The sequence below is a fragment of the Triturus cristatus genome, chromosome 5_2 (genome assembly GCF_964204655.1).
Source record: "Triturus cristatus chromosome 5_2, aTriCri1.1, whole genome shotgun sequence".
Classification (NCBI taxonomy): domain Eukaryota; kingdom Metazoa; phylum Chordata; class Amphibia; order Caudata; family Salamandridae; genus Triturus; species Triturus cristatus.
In genome coordinates, this window is record NC_140588.1 from 618,100,524 (window position 1) to 618,118,757 (window position 18,234).

The window sequence follows — 18,234 nt, forward strand, 5'->3', positions numbered from 1 at the left end:
CAGAACTACATCGCGGACATTGATTACCTTAACGGTTTCTACATTCTGTGTTTTTGCTTTTAAAGTTAAAGGCCTGAAAATAGGGCCCGACAGGGGCCCGTTTCAAGATCTGTTTTTAATTACTGGTGGGCCTGTGACCTGGAAGAACCAGCCCTACTTAAAGCCCTGGCTAAGCTTATTAGAGGTCTTGATTAAATGCCTTCGCTGTTAAGCAGAGTGGAGAGGTGGCATACGGTCAAGTATGTGCTGCACACCCCACTCCCATTTCACTATTGCTTCCCTTCCCTTCCCTTCCCTTTCCGCTTCTCTTACTTTTCACAGCTAGCAACAAATATATCCACACTTCTTTCTGCTAGCTTCCCAATCCCACTTTTATCTCTACTTTTCTTTCCTCTTCTGACTCTGCTGCTATGAGTATACCTATCATTAGTGCTCCAAGTCCAGTGGTACCAGGGCTCAATAAATAGGGGAGCTCTGCCACATAATTGTGTTTGTTTTTACTACCCACCTATTGACAGTGGGGCTCATTTTACTTGCTTCTTTTGGCGTCAATGATTATTTTGATATGCCGCTCCTGGTTCACATCTCCTTTCTGCATACCGGCTTTATTTAAAAAAAAAAAAAAAGTTATAGAGCGCAGATGGGGATGCCATAACAATCGTCCTTTCACTTCAGCTCAATTAATTTACCCCTGTTGCTCTTTCCGCCCTTATGCCTAAGCTTACTTTTCCCTCTTTACCAGCACATCCTCCTTCAAATTATATGCTTCTTTTCTTTCAGTTATCCTTCCCTTCATCTGAACGCCCTGATGACACGTCCTACGCTCTTTTAAATTTTTATTTTAATTTTTTTATCACATCTTTTCTGCTTCTTTAGCTCCAGCTGAGCTGCCCTCTTGTTCCTTCAATCAATCCTCTCCTGTAGCAGGTTAGCTCTTCTTTTATTCAACTAGAGCCCACCTTCCTCATCAGCTTGCCGTCCCCACATCCCTTTCCCAGTTGCTACCTGCCTACGTCACTCTACTGACTCAGCATCCTGCAGAGCTGGTGATCTGCTGTCTTTGTTAGATGCTACATACTGAATGCTTTAATGCAGGACGTACTAGTTCATTTTTCTACAACTATTTGCCTATCAGCTGTGCAGTCCTGGGTTACTCCCCCGAATGAAGCGGGGATCACCGGAACGAAGAGCTAGTAAGAAACCACCAGTTGACCTTGCATCAGTGCTCATCTTGAACTAGCGCTGTGTTGATAGCCAGCTTTGCTGTTCATGTCCATTTACTGCTGATCTTGTGAACCCATTACCAAATCAGGACTAGGCAGGCAAACTGCAGGCCCCAGCTTCTCAGTTATGAGCAATCTACTGAGACTTAAAAATAACCGTGTGTGAAAAAGACCAGTTACAGGGTTTGTGTGTGTGTTCATCTGCTAATGTGGGCGACACCTTCCTTTTGCAGGTGAGTTGACAGTTCTGCAACTTTATTCGTAACACAGAAACTGTCAGGCTTGGGATGGCAATATAGAAATCCCCCTTCTAGTTATTGGCGCTAATGTCATTAGCAGTTCCATGGAGGCTGGGTGACGCGTGCGACTTGCAAACTGTCCTGGCCCATTGGCAGTAAGCCCTATCGAAAAGACCGAGACTGAACTACACTCTTAGAGACCGTTGGACCATGCTTACACTACTCCTTTCCAAATTTTGCGTAGCACAAACCAACCAATGTCAGTCACTCAAGCAGCCCTCCTTAAATTCCTGAAGGCAGGACTGAAGACCTTCAAAATGGAATTAGGGGTCCAATTAGCATAGACTGTGCGCAATGATCTGACTTTGCCATGGATATAGATTCCAAACTCCTACAACACCTTTTAATGGTAATGGGTCTATTTTCAAGACCAAACCTGATGTATATATCTATGTAGATAGATTGTATAAGGAAGTGAATTACTAATTGGGGAGGATGGTAGTCCACCATAAGAAGTAGGCATTAACCTGTTAGGGTCTGGCAAAGGTTTCAATATTTAAACTCAACGCCAGGTAGCTGTGACACAGAGTACACAGTTTATAACTTAGCAAAAATGTGTTAAGCATTTAAAAGTACCAAAACGCTTAAAGTCAAAACGCAACACACGATAATCCCACTCAATTTTTAAAAAAACCAAATAAAATTATAGCAAATTGACAAAAATCCAATAAAGATATCCAGAGATTTGAATTATTTGAAGATTTAAGAGAAGAGAAAAAAAAAAAGTAAAGCACCAATCAATAACCACTGCTTCCGTTTGACCGGGACCTAACCTCGATTTAATGCTGACTGCGATAGAGCACAGGTCAGATACATTAAGATGGTTCATCCTAGTCAAAAATGTTAACTTCTGACTCTGGCCTGATTTAGATCTTCTATTTAGATGTTGGCTAGTCACTATATGGAAGACCGCCATAGTCCTCTGCCAGAACCTTTCTCCTGCGCTGACCGCTGCGGATGCAGAAGCGGCTGTCGGAGGGAGTCCCACCAAGATTCTGTTGAGGCAACTGTGTCGGGGAAACCTCAAAGCTCGAGTTGTCGGAATGGAAGAAATTGTCATTGTATTGGATTTTTAATAAATATAAAAAATAGTGGTTGAACTATGTCTCTAGCGTGTCCCGAACACAGATAGCAAAATAAGTATTTTAATCTGCACTCAAGCTTTTCTCATAGGACAGCCAGAGCCTTCAAAATTGAAAATATCTTTTGGAGGCTTGTCACTTTAGGGATATGCCAACATTACATTTCTACTTGTCCAATTTTTAAATTCCATGGATCCCACCTTGTGGGTTAAAGGGCCTACCTACATAGGTGTGACCTATTGATGTTTAAGTAGGTTTTTATTCTGTCAAAGGTTATTTGACAGGTCAGGTTGCAAGTGTGAATTGCAGCAATGAGGCTACCTTAATAGGCCTGATGCAATGTTTTCTTTGTGACATTAATGGACGGCACAGGAAGTGCTGCAGTCCACAGCTAACATTGAACTTACCATGCCACAGTTGTAGTTTCTGCACCATACATTATGGCCTTACAGGAGAGTTTTATATTCCAATCAGGGATTATCCAATTTTTACATTTTAGGGGTCGGAGCACATACCCTCCGGTTGGACAGTAGCACCCCAGAGTCTAAAATCCATCAAAAAAATAAAAATGGGTGTAACTATGCCAAAAAGGCATTTTTGAAATACTTCATAATGTACACATCACACATTCATGTCTGCGTTTTTGCAAAGCAGCTGTGAATGTTTGAGGCGATGCATAAGGGTACATTTAAAATACATTAATTTATAAATATTCAGTCATGCTTGCCATGTAATAAAACAGGCCTTAAGTAATAGAAAGACCGTGTTAAGTGTGAGCACTGTTACACCATCCATTGTGCCTGGATCTCATCAGATTAATATCAGTGATCATGTATTATGTCAAACGTATGTGTTTTGGTTTAGTTAAAGAAGGTGTGCCATGGGACATGAGTGCAGATATTCAACTTGTCATTGAGGGAGTTAGCTCTCAGTTTCTTTTGATAAGTAGTGCTTTGAAGCAGCCTCCTAACTCTGTATAAGTTATTGAAAACAAATTAGACTTTAGGTATGTTAATGTATCTATTTTAACACCTTTAAAATGTACAGTACCTGGAAATACAGCAGGACCTAAAGAAGAACACGTTTCACTTTGCCTCTCCATTACAATGCTGCAATTCACAAGGACTTCTTCACTCTTCCCCTTAGCCTCCTGCTGGTCAGGCCAGACTTAATGCGTCCCCATACATGAATTATTGGTAGCACCCAGGCTCCATGGGCCATAATAGTAACTAGTTATTATATCAAATACCAGGCAAAGATAATAATGACCCCGCGCAAGCCCAACCCAGTAGACTGATGCTCTGCCAAGTTGTTACATAAAATACACAGGAGCTAATTGTGACAGTAATATGCCATACTCTCAAACACCCAGTTATTACATTTTCTCTGTAATTTATTCTAGGCACATTACCATGGAGAATAACTGTAACTCATTTATTCAACATCATTTCAAAGTGTTTCTACAAGAAAATAACAGAAAACATTATTCTAAATCATTTCAAAGTGTTCCCACAAATAGTTTTGATAATAATTGAGTTATTCCAAAACACATGATTTTCAACTGACACGTGATTCGTGGTGATACATGCTTCTTCTTCAGGGCTGAAATAGTTGAAACAAAGAGAAAATCTTTTTTTTTATGTTATACATATACTATTTCTAATGTTACACAAATGTTCAAAGCTAAAGAGAAGGTCTCCATATTGTGTAACCATGTGGAAGATCACATTCATCTTCTTATCAAACACTTCTTAAATGTAATTCTAACATTAAATTCCCAAAATATTCAGTTATTATCCTATAATTTGAGATTTTAAGTAGTTGTCTTAAACGATTGGCACTTAGTTTCAAAATACTCTCACCCAATAATATTGAGACACAAATTTTGTTATGTTGAAATCCTATTGTTGCTTGAATGTTGTGCCTCTTTCGTCACACTCTTATAGTTTCTAGATACCATTCAAAGAAATATCTACTTTCAATCCTTATTTCCCATTTTCATGCACTCCTGATAACAAGTTACTTAAAATAACACTATTGTTATCCATTTCTTATGATGTTTAAAAGCCTTGTTCTTGATCTTGAAGTTTTGCTATAATCCTCCTCTTTTAAAACAATCCAGAAACATTTTCTGAAAGTCTTTCTGAACTAAAAAAAAAAGTAGAAGCGGGGAAAGATGCTGTTAATTACATACAACATTATTCTGTTCAATTTCAACATTTTCTTATGCTATATTAACAAGCATTGGCATAGCCAATAGGTCTCGCTTTTGGGACCTTATAAGTATTTAGTTATGCAGCACAATGTCCTTGTTGCAACAACAGCAACTGTTGCATGACTAAACACTTATATGGTCCCAAAGGCGAGACCTGTTGACTATGCCAATGCTTGTTCTCTCTTGTACTCAGTAAATGTCTGATGAAATAAAAATGTGCTGGCCCCCAGAAATTAGTGCAGCACACTGTTCAGGACTTTAGGGGAGCTGTGCTGCTTTTAGTGTGTGTGTGTGTGTGTGTGTGTGTGTGTGTGTGTGTGTGTGTGGTGTATGTGTGTGTGTGTTGGTTGTGTGTGTGTCTGTGTGTGTACATACACCCTTGGCCAGCACTCTACTTCTCGGCTGGCAGCACAATCTCTTCTTGTGAGGGATTCACGAGAAACCACAACGTAGTGGTGAACTACTTTTAGAGTTGCGGCCATGAAACTGGATTGGATGGAGGAATTTACAAAAAACAAGCATGAGTCAAGCTAATGGGTATGGTCTGGATATAAAGTGACAGCGCATGCACTGCAAATGCAGGAATGCATTTTCATGCGATAAAACATTAAAGCCAGACCTATTGACATGGTAGTGGTGGTAGTGGAGATATTGGTGGTGGTTACACCAGTAGTGTTGGTAGCATCATTAGTGGTACTGGCAGTGGTGTGAGAATGGGCTGGTGGGTGGGTTTTGTTTTAGGGTAGTGGTAGCGTTGATACTTATCGTAACGTGAGTTTGTAAACTAAACGTACGCCCAAGTCTTGGGCCTTCTGGCTCTGAAATAACAGATGTTTATTGTTATCCAACTCAATGTTACTCATTTTATTGATGTCGGAAGAACGAAAGGCTGAGTGGACCTGCTGGGATTCGAACCTGTGACCATTAGGTCAAACACAAATCCCGGAGCTGGATGTCTTAGTCCACTGATCCACCAACCTGGTATTAGTGGTAACACAGCTGTCAGAGTTAGTGGTGTTTGTGGTGGTGGCATCTGTCATGGCAGGTGGTGGTGTGATATTGGTAGTGTTGCTGATGGTTGTGGGATGTTGTGATTTAACTGGTATAGTGTTATTTGTGCTGGTGTGGTATTGGTGGTGGCAGTATTCTTATTGGTCGTGGTGGAGCTGGTAACATATTGGTAGTGATACTGGTGGTAGGGTGTAAATATTGTTGATGGTGGTATTGGTGATGGTGTATAGGTGATGTGTGGTAACAGTGATGGTGTAGTTCATCGAGGCGGTGGAGATATTGGTGGCGGTCCTATTGGTCTTATTGGTGTATTTGTATTGGTTTTAGTACTGGTTGTAGTATTGATGGTATCTGTACTGGTGGAGGCAGTACTGCCAGTGATAGCGGCATTATTTAAAATTACTCTCAGTCCCAATTTTACCTTCTCTGGCGTACTGGTCTATCGACCGCCAGTAAATAATCCCTCCTGGTCAGATAATTTGGTAAATTTTATCCTACCCCAATACCTAAATGCTCAAAACTGTACGGTACTTGGAGATCTAAATCTTCATTTAGAAGATGACACCAATAAGACCTGCAAAAACTTTATAGACGACTTTATGGCTTTAGATATGACTTTACGTAATAGGGGTCCTACGCATAAAGCTGGACATTTGTTAGACCCTATCATATCAAACATGAAAGAACTCTCATGGCTTAACACTACTCCCGTTCTCTGGTCAGATCATTTTCTTTTACGTTTCGCTATCTCACTTAAACCTACAAAATGCCCTGTTATGACTCATCCAGAATCTTTTAGGAGAAATTGGAAATCTCTAAATTTGGAGGATCTCAATAACGCGTTGAGGAAAGATCACCCATGCTTAGATGGAGATATGGAAAGTATAGCAGAAGCTACACAAATATGGCTAAATGGTGCAGCGGATTCTTGCCTGCCCTTATCCCGCTGCAAAGGAAAAATACATCGCCCTCCTGCCCCCTGGTACACAGAAGCTCTTAAGAAAGAAAAATCCACATGTAAGACTCTGGAGAGGCAGTGGCGTTAAACTATGAACTCCATCAAAAAGAAGTCTACCGAAAGGCCAGAAATAGCTATGATTCAGCATGCATGAAAGCTAAAGCATGCTATGTTACTACCAGCATTAACATGGCCGTAAATAAATCCCAGACTCTCTTCAATACCGTAAGAGAGCTGGCTGGTGAAAATTCAAGAGCGGAACCTACCCCTCTTAATACCCAACAGTGTCAGGACCTGGCTTTGTTTTTTACTGATAAAATTGAGAACATTGTCTCTAACATCAAAAGGGACAGCATGACCACGCATAAACAATATAACATCCCTCAAGTTTTCAGAGGAAATTGTCATCTTGGGGCCTGGCCTCCTATTAATCTGGATATACTGAAGGAACTATTAAAATCGATCAAATCGGGTTCTCCACGTGACACCATCCCTATCAGTATTTTAAGTAAATTAGAGGACTCTGCTATGATCTCCATAGCTGAGATATTGAACGCCTCCATTGAGCAGGCCACAGTTCCTGCTCTATGGAAACATGCTATGGTCAGTCCTCTACTTAAAAAGCCGGCCGCAGACCCTATGATATTGGCCAATTACCGCCCTATTTCATTACTGCCTGCCTTCTCAAAAATTCTTGAGAGGCACTCTCATTCTATGTGGAAAATAACGAGCTTCTTCACTCGTCCCAATCTGGATTTAGGAGTGGCTACTCCACCGAGACGGCCCTACTTGGGGTCACAGAAAAAATCAGGGAGCTCATGGATGACGGCCAAATGGTAGCATTGGTCTTGTTGGACTTAAGTGCGGCCTTCGACACCATTTCTCACTCCATACTGCTTGACAGGTTGGGGGAGAATGGTGTCGAAGGCAAGGTACTGGAGTGGATTAGATCATACTTATCCCTCCGCACTTTCCAGATCTCCTCCTCGGAGGCATGCTCTGAGATATTCCACTCTCCTCATGGTGTGCCACAGGGATCGATCCTGAGCCCTTTGTTTTTTAATTTGTACCTACGTCCATTAGCCAACCTTGCAGAAAATTTTGGTCTTACTTTAATGACTTATGCAGATGACTCTCAAATTCTGTTCTCACTTTCTAAATCTGACTCATCTGCTCCATCTGCGTTGAAAATAGGCCTTCAGGAAATATTTAATTGGATGTCAGCTAACCAACTTAAATTAAATGGGGAGAAAACAGAGGTCCTCCTTTTAGGAAACAGTAAAGATCTCTGGAGTGATCCCCATTGGCCATCATCATTTGGTAAACTTCCACCTCCAGCCTCTCAGGTTAGAAACCTTGGGGTCATCATAGATGATAGTTTATCTATGACTCAGCAAGCCAACAGAGTGGCAGGCACATGTTTTGCCATTCTTAAATGGCTTCGCAAAATTGCCTGGATGTTACCTCCTACCACCCAGAAGACCGTAGTCAATGCCTTAGTGACATCTCGGCTTGATTACGGAAACATCTTGTATCTGGGCTCAAACAAAGCGGTAATAAGACGTCTGCAATTGGTGCAAAACGCTGCTGCCAGACTGCTTTGCAGAATCCCTAGATCCGTTAGGATCACCAAACATCTTAGGGACCTGCATTGGCTCAGGGTCGAAAACCGGATCCGTTTCAAAACCCTGATCTACCTATTTAAAATCAAAGCTGGTACTGCCCCTAAATATCTACAGGACCTTGTTAAACCCTACCTCCCCAATCGCAGCCTCCGTTCTGGTACTGCTGCGAATTTTGTGGTACCAAGGTTCAAACGGGCAAGAATAGGCGGAAGATCATTTTCCTATTTGGGCCCAACTCTGTGGAACACTTTACCCATTCATATACGCAAGGAGGAAAACTTCATGACTTTTAGAAAAAGTGTAAAAACCTGGTTGTTCGACAAATAAGTGCTTTAATTGTTTTCTATCCAGTTGGTTTGTGCGATTCGCTGGTCCGGCGCCGGGAAACCCTTTGTGGGTAGCTGTGCGCCTTACAAGTGTTATAAAATAAATAAATAAATAAGTGGTATTTCGTGATTACGATTAAAAAAAAAAAAAGTGACAATGTCTGGTTGTTGAGTGGACAATTTTTATCTAAAATAGTCCCTTGTGCACACATTCCATTGGTGGTGGGATGATATACCAAACAGCCAATAGCATGAAGTCAAAGAAAAATACTCCTCGCTGCATAGCCAACAGCCGCTTTCTGTATATCTTAACTAATTGACAGTAAAAGGTGTGACACAAAGTAAAGTCATTTGGAGCCAGGTTTCAAAATGTGTATTCTTTAAAGGAAAAGGTGGGACGAGGCTGCTCAAATCTAGAGTGAGAAAATATCAAAATGTTCTTTCTGTAAGAATGAAAGGGTGTGCACAAAGCAGAGCCTGTGTGCAGCTTCTCGCAGGCTGCAAGCAGAACATGTTCGTGGTTTATCTGCAACAACGGGCGCTGGCAGACAGGCAGCTCCGATAAACGTCACTTCAAATTCCAGATAGGGATGGAACAGAATGCTGCAGATATGACGCGTCATTGTATATGGGGACAAGCTGGGAACCAGTCCCAGGACCTAGAGAAAAGCCTTCTGGGTCAGTATTTCCACAGATGGGCCCTGTGTCATAATCCTGTGATGAGCAGCCAGCAAAAGAAACCCAACTTACTCCTACAGGAAAATACGTACACATTCATTACACAGCCGGGAGGCCTGCATGTTGTTTGTGAATCAAAAGATTGTTTTAAATATTTACAGCAGAAAACTGCAGATTCCTTATTTTAAACAACTGATTCCCCATGTCACCCTAGAAAACAAGCACTCGTGACATATCTACATAACAAATGTTCATGGGGACACCAAGACGAAGGCAAACATTGCAAATCCAGTAAGTCTGCTCTCGGCAAACCTGCAGTTTTTAAAGAAACATTTGCAATAGACATTAAAACTGTAAAACTAATACAATGTAAAAGTAAAAAAAAAAAAAAAACTACCAATAAAAGGTGGCATGAATGTTTTACAAATATATATATATTAAACCACTGCTCAAATAAATAAAAGCCGATTGGCCTACCAGCCTTGACACTGAAACGAACGAATACAATTTAGGTGGATGTGCACACGTGCAAAAGCAAAACACTGTTACTCACAGGAAGGGGAAGGCTGTAGTGGGCTGGAAATGCCCTAGGCTTTAGTCTGTGGGGGACAGACGCAAAATGGGAATGTCTCGGCCAGACCAGCACATGCGCTGGATCAGGCGAGACCTAAAAATAGGCCTGATGGCCACTTACGTCTTTAGTGGGCGCAGCTGAAATCTTCTTCCCCCGCATCTTGCTGCTCGAACAAAAAAAGGAGGCAAAGTGCAGGCGACGCTGTAAGTGCCCTGGTGTCAGAAAATGACACAGGGATGACTTCAGCATATCAGGAGAAGTTAGAAAGGTAAATGGCCCTCTGCTGAAAGCGGCCAGCTTTGCAGCAGGGTAGACGGCATCTACCCTCTGAAAATAGTGGGTAGACGGCGTCTACCCTCGACTCGAGACCTGAATATGTGAACCATTCATGCATGGACCTCAGAATCATGAGATCTTTGCCGGTCTCTCTACTTCTCTGCAGTCTGTACCCTGGCACAGCCTCATTCGGCTCTTGGGTACGAGCAATGCGTCCGATGCAACCTCATACATCGCACTGTTTTCTGCCATTTCCTTAACCTGCGAACGACGTGGATTTAACATCCAGGTCACTATGACTTTCCATTCGACTTCGGTGAGTGAACTAGATGAGCTCCTGACGGTTGTCATGGAAATATCATTGTCCAGCTCGCTATGGCGAACTGCACCAGTTTGGGCAAGAAAAGGAAAGCATCCCAGCCGAAGCGCTCCAAGCGGATGTCCTCTGCAGCCCCAAACTGACTCTTCTAATCAGAGAAAGGCTGTTGTTACTTCCTTCATAGAAATAAAAAGGGGACTGTGTTTTCTGTTTGCTCTTAAAGAATCCAACCTTTATAATCGTCTTCGGTGTTGAATCTGTTCCCGAGCTGGCACTTTAATTACCTCTGGAAGTTGATGCATTCGCAGGTTTATAAGGAAGGGGACGTTTTCACATCGTCGGATACGTAGATCTTCCGCCCGATCTGGTCTGTGCTTCACCAGTTCCACAATGTTACCGTACACATGGCACTGAGCGTGTGTGCGCTCACGTGCACGCAAGCTTTAGACCACAGGCAGCACTTTGAAAAGCCGTACACAAAATGTCTCGGCCAGACCAGTGCATGCGCTGGATCAGGAGAGACCTAAAAATGACCTGGTGTCTTCAAACATATCAAATCTCAGACAGTTACCTCATAAATGTCCAAGGTACTACAAAATCCTGAGGCCCAGAATGTTTGTACTTAACATTGACTAAACTCTAAAACTGTGCGGTTCCATCGTATTTTATTTTTTCAACCTTGATAAAACTTAATTTAACACATCCACTAGCTTGCAAAGGCTGCACATCCCTCCAAAACAGTCCACCGCAACATTCAACATCGACAATTGGCAATCTCTCCTAGATTATAGCACTCTCCCTCAAGTGTTGTATCTAGTACATGAAGGTCGCCGGTAAATGGTAATTTCTTTTGCAATGTGTACCGGTTTCCCAAAAATTATCTCGCTCAGCACTGCTCCTTTTCTAGACAGAAAAAGAAATCAAATGAAGATATACTACAAGCCTAATCCAGATAAGGCTTGATACTATTGTCCTTCAAAGGAACCATGTTAGCTGAAACAAACTCATTGGTAAACAGCGCTTAAACTTAAAAAACCACAAAAAAGGTCCATGCACAGCTTGCTCAATTGAAGTAACTGTCTCTCAAAGACCCTAACAAAGGGGATAACCCTGTTCATAATAAAAAGACGCTAAAAAATAGCCTGATTTAAGCTAGTAGTATTGTGAAAAAAAGTGCACACTTCTTTAAGTTAAACCTAACAGTAAATCCCTGCCTCCCTTATTGACTTGAAGTTGTAGTTTTTGTATAGAAATGCACGAAAGCCCAATACAGGTTAAATGCAATGTAGCACTACCATATTAACTCGCCAATTGAGTGGTAGCAAACATCACATGAAAACCACTAAGTTGTAACCAGATTTAACTTGTACCTTTATGAAAAGAACCCCCCCCCATACCAAGTATAAAGTTAATTCGCCTTGCTGATGTGTTAAATTGAGTTTTTTTTAATCAAGGATGAAAAAAATAAAAATTACGATAGAACAGAGCGGTTGTAGAGTTCAGTCAATATTAGCAAGAACCATTATAGGTGTCAAGATTTTGTAGTATCTTGGTAATTTATAAGCTAACTGTTTGGGATTTGATATGCTTGGAGACACCAGGTGATTTTTAATATCGCATAAGACGAAGTTGAAATTAACAAACAGAATAATGTTGGATGTAATTAGGAGTAGACTAGATGGTGTCTTTAACCGCTTCTACTTTTTGTTTTTCTCTTTTATTCAGAAAGACAATAAATATATTTTTGATTGATCTAAATGGAAAGGATTATATAAAAACTTCAAGAACAAGGATATTAACCATTATAAGAAATTGGTAAGAATAGTGTTTTTTGATCTACTTGTTAACAGGAGTGCATGAAAATAGGAAATTAGGATGAAAATTAGATATTTCATTTTAGTGTTATCTTGAAAATGTGTGTGAAGAAGAGGGATAACATTCAAGCGACATTAGGATTTGATCACAAGATTTGTGTTGGCTCCATATTATTGGGTGAGTGTATTTTGAGACCAAGTGCCAATCATTTGAGACAAATACTTGAAATATTATCAAATTGTAGGATAACGGATTATCTTTGGAATTAAAATATATTCAAATTGCATTTGCGATGGGTTTGATAAGAGCAAGGATATGATCTTCTCCATATTGCGTAACCATGTGGATTTTCTCTCTTTAATTTTGAACGTGTGTAATAATATAGTATTAATGTGAATAGCATATATATAATACATTCCACTATTTCAGCCCTGAAGAAGTGGCGTGTATCGCGGTGAAACACGTGTCAGCTGAAAATATTGCGTTTTAGGAACAAGTCACTTACTATCAAAACTATTTGTGGAAACACTTTGAAATGATTTAGAATGTTTTTTGTTATTTTCTTGTGCAAACCGTTTCAAATGATGTAGAATAATGCTTTTCCATTTTCTCTATGACAATGTACCTGGAATAAATTAAAACGAAAATGTTTGTGAATATGAATATTACGGTCACAATCGGCTCCCTACAAAACTATAAGTGTGTATAATAACTAGCTACCTGTTCCGCCTTCTGCAACCTGTGAGAAGCCATTGTTGTTGTGTTAGCTGTGGAACACTGACAATGAAAGGACCTAGCAGTAGCCTTGAGGTTTTCAAGAGACTGATTGGTTGAGGGTCAGAGTGAGATGGAGAGAAGAACATGGTTTTGAAAGGCATTTGGCACAGGAGCAGCAGCCTGTGAGCGGCATATTGACTATGCTGAGACTGGCACCTCAGGTTTTGAGACATGTGGCATAGGAACATCTATGAGCTACGTCTGAGGTGGCAGAAGGTAGCATTGTAACATGGTAACATGAAGTTAATGTCTGGGTAAGGTTTAAATGTAACTTGGTTTGAGCCCAGGTGCCAACGAGTTATCGGCACACTGGGCATTTGGTCCTTCTCAGCTTGCCAGAACCTTGGTACCAGGCCCGGAGCAAGGGGCATAGCAGGGATTGAGGAAAATTGAACAGGCAGTAATTGTGATCTACCAAAACGCTAGGCAAACAGCTTTGGAATAGGTTTGTTGGCGTGGCAGAGAAGTCTTTGATCTGGGAGTGCCGGGGGTCCTGTGGGAGGCATTTTGAGTGAGATCTCTGTGTGTGCCAGGCACTCTAAGCCAGGGATACTCAAAGTACGGCCTGGGGACTGCATGCAGCCCTCCTGACCTTTACATGAGGCCCTGGGTGAAAAGCATCCCTGGGCTGCTGTTCACTCGACTCAGACACATTAAAAAGATGTTAAATAAACAGGCAAGCCTTTATTTAAGGGTTAATTGAAAGGAAGTAACTACGTTGTCCTGTACCATTTAGCTTTAGGAAGACTTTGTTTAAAGGCATCTTGCAGCAAAAGTGTAAAATATTATAAGGCCTCTTCAAAATTAAAAACATGTATTTCATTAACCCCCCCAGAACCATTTCACCTCAAGGTATCAGATTGTCAGTACATTGAGAAGTATTTTTTTGAAGTGATAGTTTTAAAATCCCCCCTCCATCCCCTACACTGACAACTATGCCCATAGTGAACTAAGAGGCATGTCGGTTATGTGCACTCCTATGGTAGCCTAGGTTCCCGTTTTATACATGAACAATATTATAGTTTATTAATCAAACACTGGTACAGGAGAAGGTTTTGTGCAGCACACATCCTGAAGTCATGTAGTTCGAGGTCCTCTTACATGTGATAGTGAGAAAAAGGAGGGAAACTGAAATAAATCAATTGCCTTGGATCACTCAGTTGGTAAATTGAGGGATCTGAGATCAATGGCAGGTTTTCTTGTTTCATGTTGTGCAATTCAGGCACTATATGTATATGCTTTGCTTCCCCTATACCCACCTTACTGCCCGCACTCCGGACCACCACCACCCTAATGGCATCAATGCGGCTCAATGCGGCGCTCGGTCACATCACAGAGCAAACTTTGTGGGTCTTGGAAAAAAATTTCGAGTACCCATGCAAGTATCTGGGTTTTAGAATGGATACCCAACTAACAGGCAAGGCCCAAATAGCCTATATATCCGCGCAATGTTTCTGGAAAATGAAGGCGCTACGCAGGTGTCTTCATTTCCTTCCTATGGAATGCAGAAAGATGGTGGTTCATGCGCTTATCACCTCCCAGTTAGATTACGCCAACAGCCTTTTCATTGGTCTCCCGGACTATCTTTCGAAGAGACTTCAAAGAATTCAAAATGCTGCTGCTAGATTGATTAGAAATGTGCCACTAAGGTATCCCATTACTCCCCATCTGCAAGGCCTACACTGGCTGCCAGTAAAAAAAAAGAGTGATGTTTAAGGCTCTGGTCCTAGCCCACAAAGCGCTCAGAGAGGTTGGCCGCCACTATCTGAGACAGAGGCTCCAAAAATATCAGAATGCCAAAACTCTACGATCCAGCAACCTGAACCTCCTAGCCATTCCACGCTATAGGAAAGCAAGGCTAGGAGGGAGAGCCTTTACAGTAAAAACGGCTACGATGTGGAATATGATGCCTAACCCCCTGCGTCAGATCAAAGCGGAACTGCCATTTAGAAAGGCCCTCAAAACTTGGCTGTTTGACCTTTCGTCCTCCTTCTAACGCCTCGATCTCTCTACCGTCCTCCTCCCGCCCCTCCTTGGATGCTAGCGCCGGGACACCTTCGTTGGAGGTAGCTGTCGCGCTTTACAAATGATTAATAATAATAATAATAAATATCTGTACTAGGAGGTGGCAACCTCGATACCACATTGAATGCTCTTAGAACTACTCCATATGGAAGATACTTGGAGTATTTGAAGACCGGCTCAAATTTTGATCTGAGGCTATATCTATGCATATGAGCAGTTCCATTAAGACCAGGTTCCATTTGTGTCGTCATTGCGTGTTGGCATGATATGTTGTGGAAACGATCAGAGTTTGGAAGCACTTCCGTGGGATTTAGCCTGAACCCATTCATTTGTATAGCTCAGATCAATCAGAGTAAGACAATAAAGCACTCCTCCTTTGATCTAAAAAATTAGGAATCAAAACCTAAAACATATTTGGTGCAATTCGCATATACAAAGAGCATGATTTTGTCACAAGATTTGGCGCCACAACCATATTTTACTTTTCACTTTAATAAGAATGGGTCAGTTTTCCCGTAAAAGGCAAGCTACACACTTTGCTAGATGACTAATATATAGGTAATAAATTAACCCCTAGTGTACATTATAACGATATTCCAAGTCACTGAGGCATTCCATGGCCTAATAGAGGAACAAGGCTAAGGTTTAAGTTCCTTTATAAGGTTCTAGAACTTGGAGGTGACTCGCAACATCCTTATAATGTACAGCAGAGGGTATTTTATCCCTTATAATACATGGTCACACCGTCACTTTTCCCATAAACCACTTAAATCCTTTGTGCTCAGCTTTTTCATATGAAAGAAAGAGTACATGTTTGCAAATCTGTAGAATAAAAATAGAATCACTAGTGCAAAAATTAAGCACATCAAAAAGAGTTGTTGGCTAGTTGTTAAAAAAGATTAGAAGCAGTTGAATAGAAGTCAGTTGAAAAAATACACAGCAGAAAGATTATAACTGTTCTGTAATTTTCCATGGAGTGCAAACAATAAACATGTTGCTATAAATAACTATTCTCTGCTTGGCACTGTAGCATTAAAAATAAAAAAAGCATAACTGCTGAAAGAAAAGCAACATTTAATTTACATTGCTTTAGACAGCTGTTCTGTGACCTGACTTGCCTTTCACCTTTCTGGAAGTAGGCATTGTGATGTCAGAATCCGCCTGCAGTAACTTATTACAGGTTACTTCTGATGGCTTTATTAGGGCGAGCCTAGGCAGTGCGCACGTGCTGTCTGCAAGACCTGCTGACCTTGATAAAGGACTTGGCTCCTGCCTGCTGCCTTTCCATTGGTTCAGTGCAGTGTTGTTCTTCTTTGCTGATTCCTTAATGGTTCATGCAGCGATATGCCACTTCTGTTTTTTGACTCGGGAGAACTGCTGAAGTACAGTTTCCTTCCGCTTCCATTCCTCATGTGTTTTTTCGGAGAACTTTTTTTGGTCTTTTTTTTTTCCTGTTATCAATTTTATTAAATAAGTGTTGCAGTGCGGCATGCCAATCTGTATCTTCAAGTATGGAGGTCGTGCCTTTGTTTTATTGTGCACGGTGTGGCTTACCCACCTCCATATTTTTAATAACTTTTAACATACTTTATCTGCGCGGCACCCGTTTCACAAGCACCGTGCTTTATCTTTTACTTATAGCTTTGGCTCTACATGTCCCTGTGCCTTTCCACTGCCAGCGGCATGTCACAGCAGCCTGTGAGCCCCATGCCTACAGATTTGACTTCTTTCTACCTGACACTGTTTGTGATTTAATTTACCTCTGCATGTTATGTTTCCAACGTTTTTGGAGCATCTTGTTTTAAGTGTAAGTACTGGTTAACAAAAAAGGGGGGAATTAGAGGTTTTGGAGGTTAGGTTCACCCTCCATTTTGTACATAGATCAAAAAACAACCTGAACGAACAGGTAAAAAGAACCTAACCTGAGGGCGTCGGAAAAACAATTGGATTCCGAAAGTCACCAGAACAAGGAAGAAAGGGGCAAAACTTTTCCTTTCTTGAGTCCCCTCACTCACCAGGGTTTCCCCACGGTGACATGCTTCATCATTGGGGTCCTCTCAGTCCTCTACGGGCTGAGGCGTGCTGCAACTTGCGGATTACGTAGGAGCACTTAAAACAGATTATGTGTGGTGCAAGTGTAGTGAAAAGGAGTGGGACAAAGTGATTTAAAATAATGAACTAGTGGGCCAAATATATTTTATTCTTGCTCCTAGCTAATTGGTTAAAAACGGGGTAATATGCTAAAGGCCCTAATTATAATGAATAGGTGTACCTAGCATATAGTCAACTAGTTTCGAGCTTCCCCAGCTCTTCTTCAGGACTACACCGGGACCAGCCCAGTGCAAGAAACCACTCCTAGTAGACCTAAATATGGTGAAGAAAGTGAGACGCTGCAGCTAATAGGCATGCGTTTAAATTAATACATACGTAAATATACGTCTGGCAATATCTGTAGGGTATAAAAACACATATATTAAAGGATCAAGGCAGTCAATATGCAATGTAAATAGAAACCATGGTGATCGCACTCTGCACCAGTGTAAATACACTCTTTCTTCTAATGTGCCGCTATGTGGTTTGTCAAAGAGGCGTTAAATCAATTCTCCATGCAGGCGCTGTGCTACAAGGTGAGTAAAAAGTCAATAAATGCACGCTATGCACAAATAACAATCATGCGTCTGACACAACACACAACACATACAAGACTAACATTAAGCACGACATTACATACATGTTTAGAAGCAACAATATGCCTCCTGGTCAACGGAGGGGGTGTGGAAATCTCGTACACCTAGAAAGATGGTACATGAGGTCGTTAATAGGATTGGGCTCCGTATCTGTTGCAAACTATGGAGGAAAAACGGGAGCGGAATTAAAGTAAAAAAGTGCGATCTCCGTGGTTCAGGAGGGCGTGCTGGACTTCCCCACCAGGATGTTCACTTACTTGTACGTTGAAGACCACACTCTGGCACACCTACTAGAGCCCAAGCCTCACGGACCGCATACTGCATGGTCACGGGGCGAGGTGCCT

The 18,234-nt window shown here is 41.4% G+C and overlaps 1 protein-coding gene across 3 annotated transcripts in view; it reads left to right on the plus strand.

Annotated features, from left to right (window-relative positions):
* TAF7L (TATA-box binding protein associated factor 7 like) overlaps positions 1-18,234 on the plus strand; it is a 122,788-nt gene that overhangs the window by 7,631 nt on the left and 96,923 nt on the right. The window contains exon 2 of one of the 3 annotated variants that reach the window (XM_085607709.1): positions 12,312-12,401. The exons of the other annotated variants lie outside the window; for them this stretch is intronic. The gene's annotated coding sequence lies outside the window, so the exon portion shown is untranslated. The remainder of the gene's footprint in view (positions 1-12,311; positions 12,402-18,234) is intronic. 3 annotated transcript variants of the gene reach the window in all.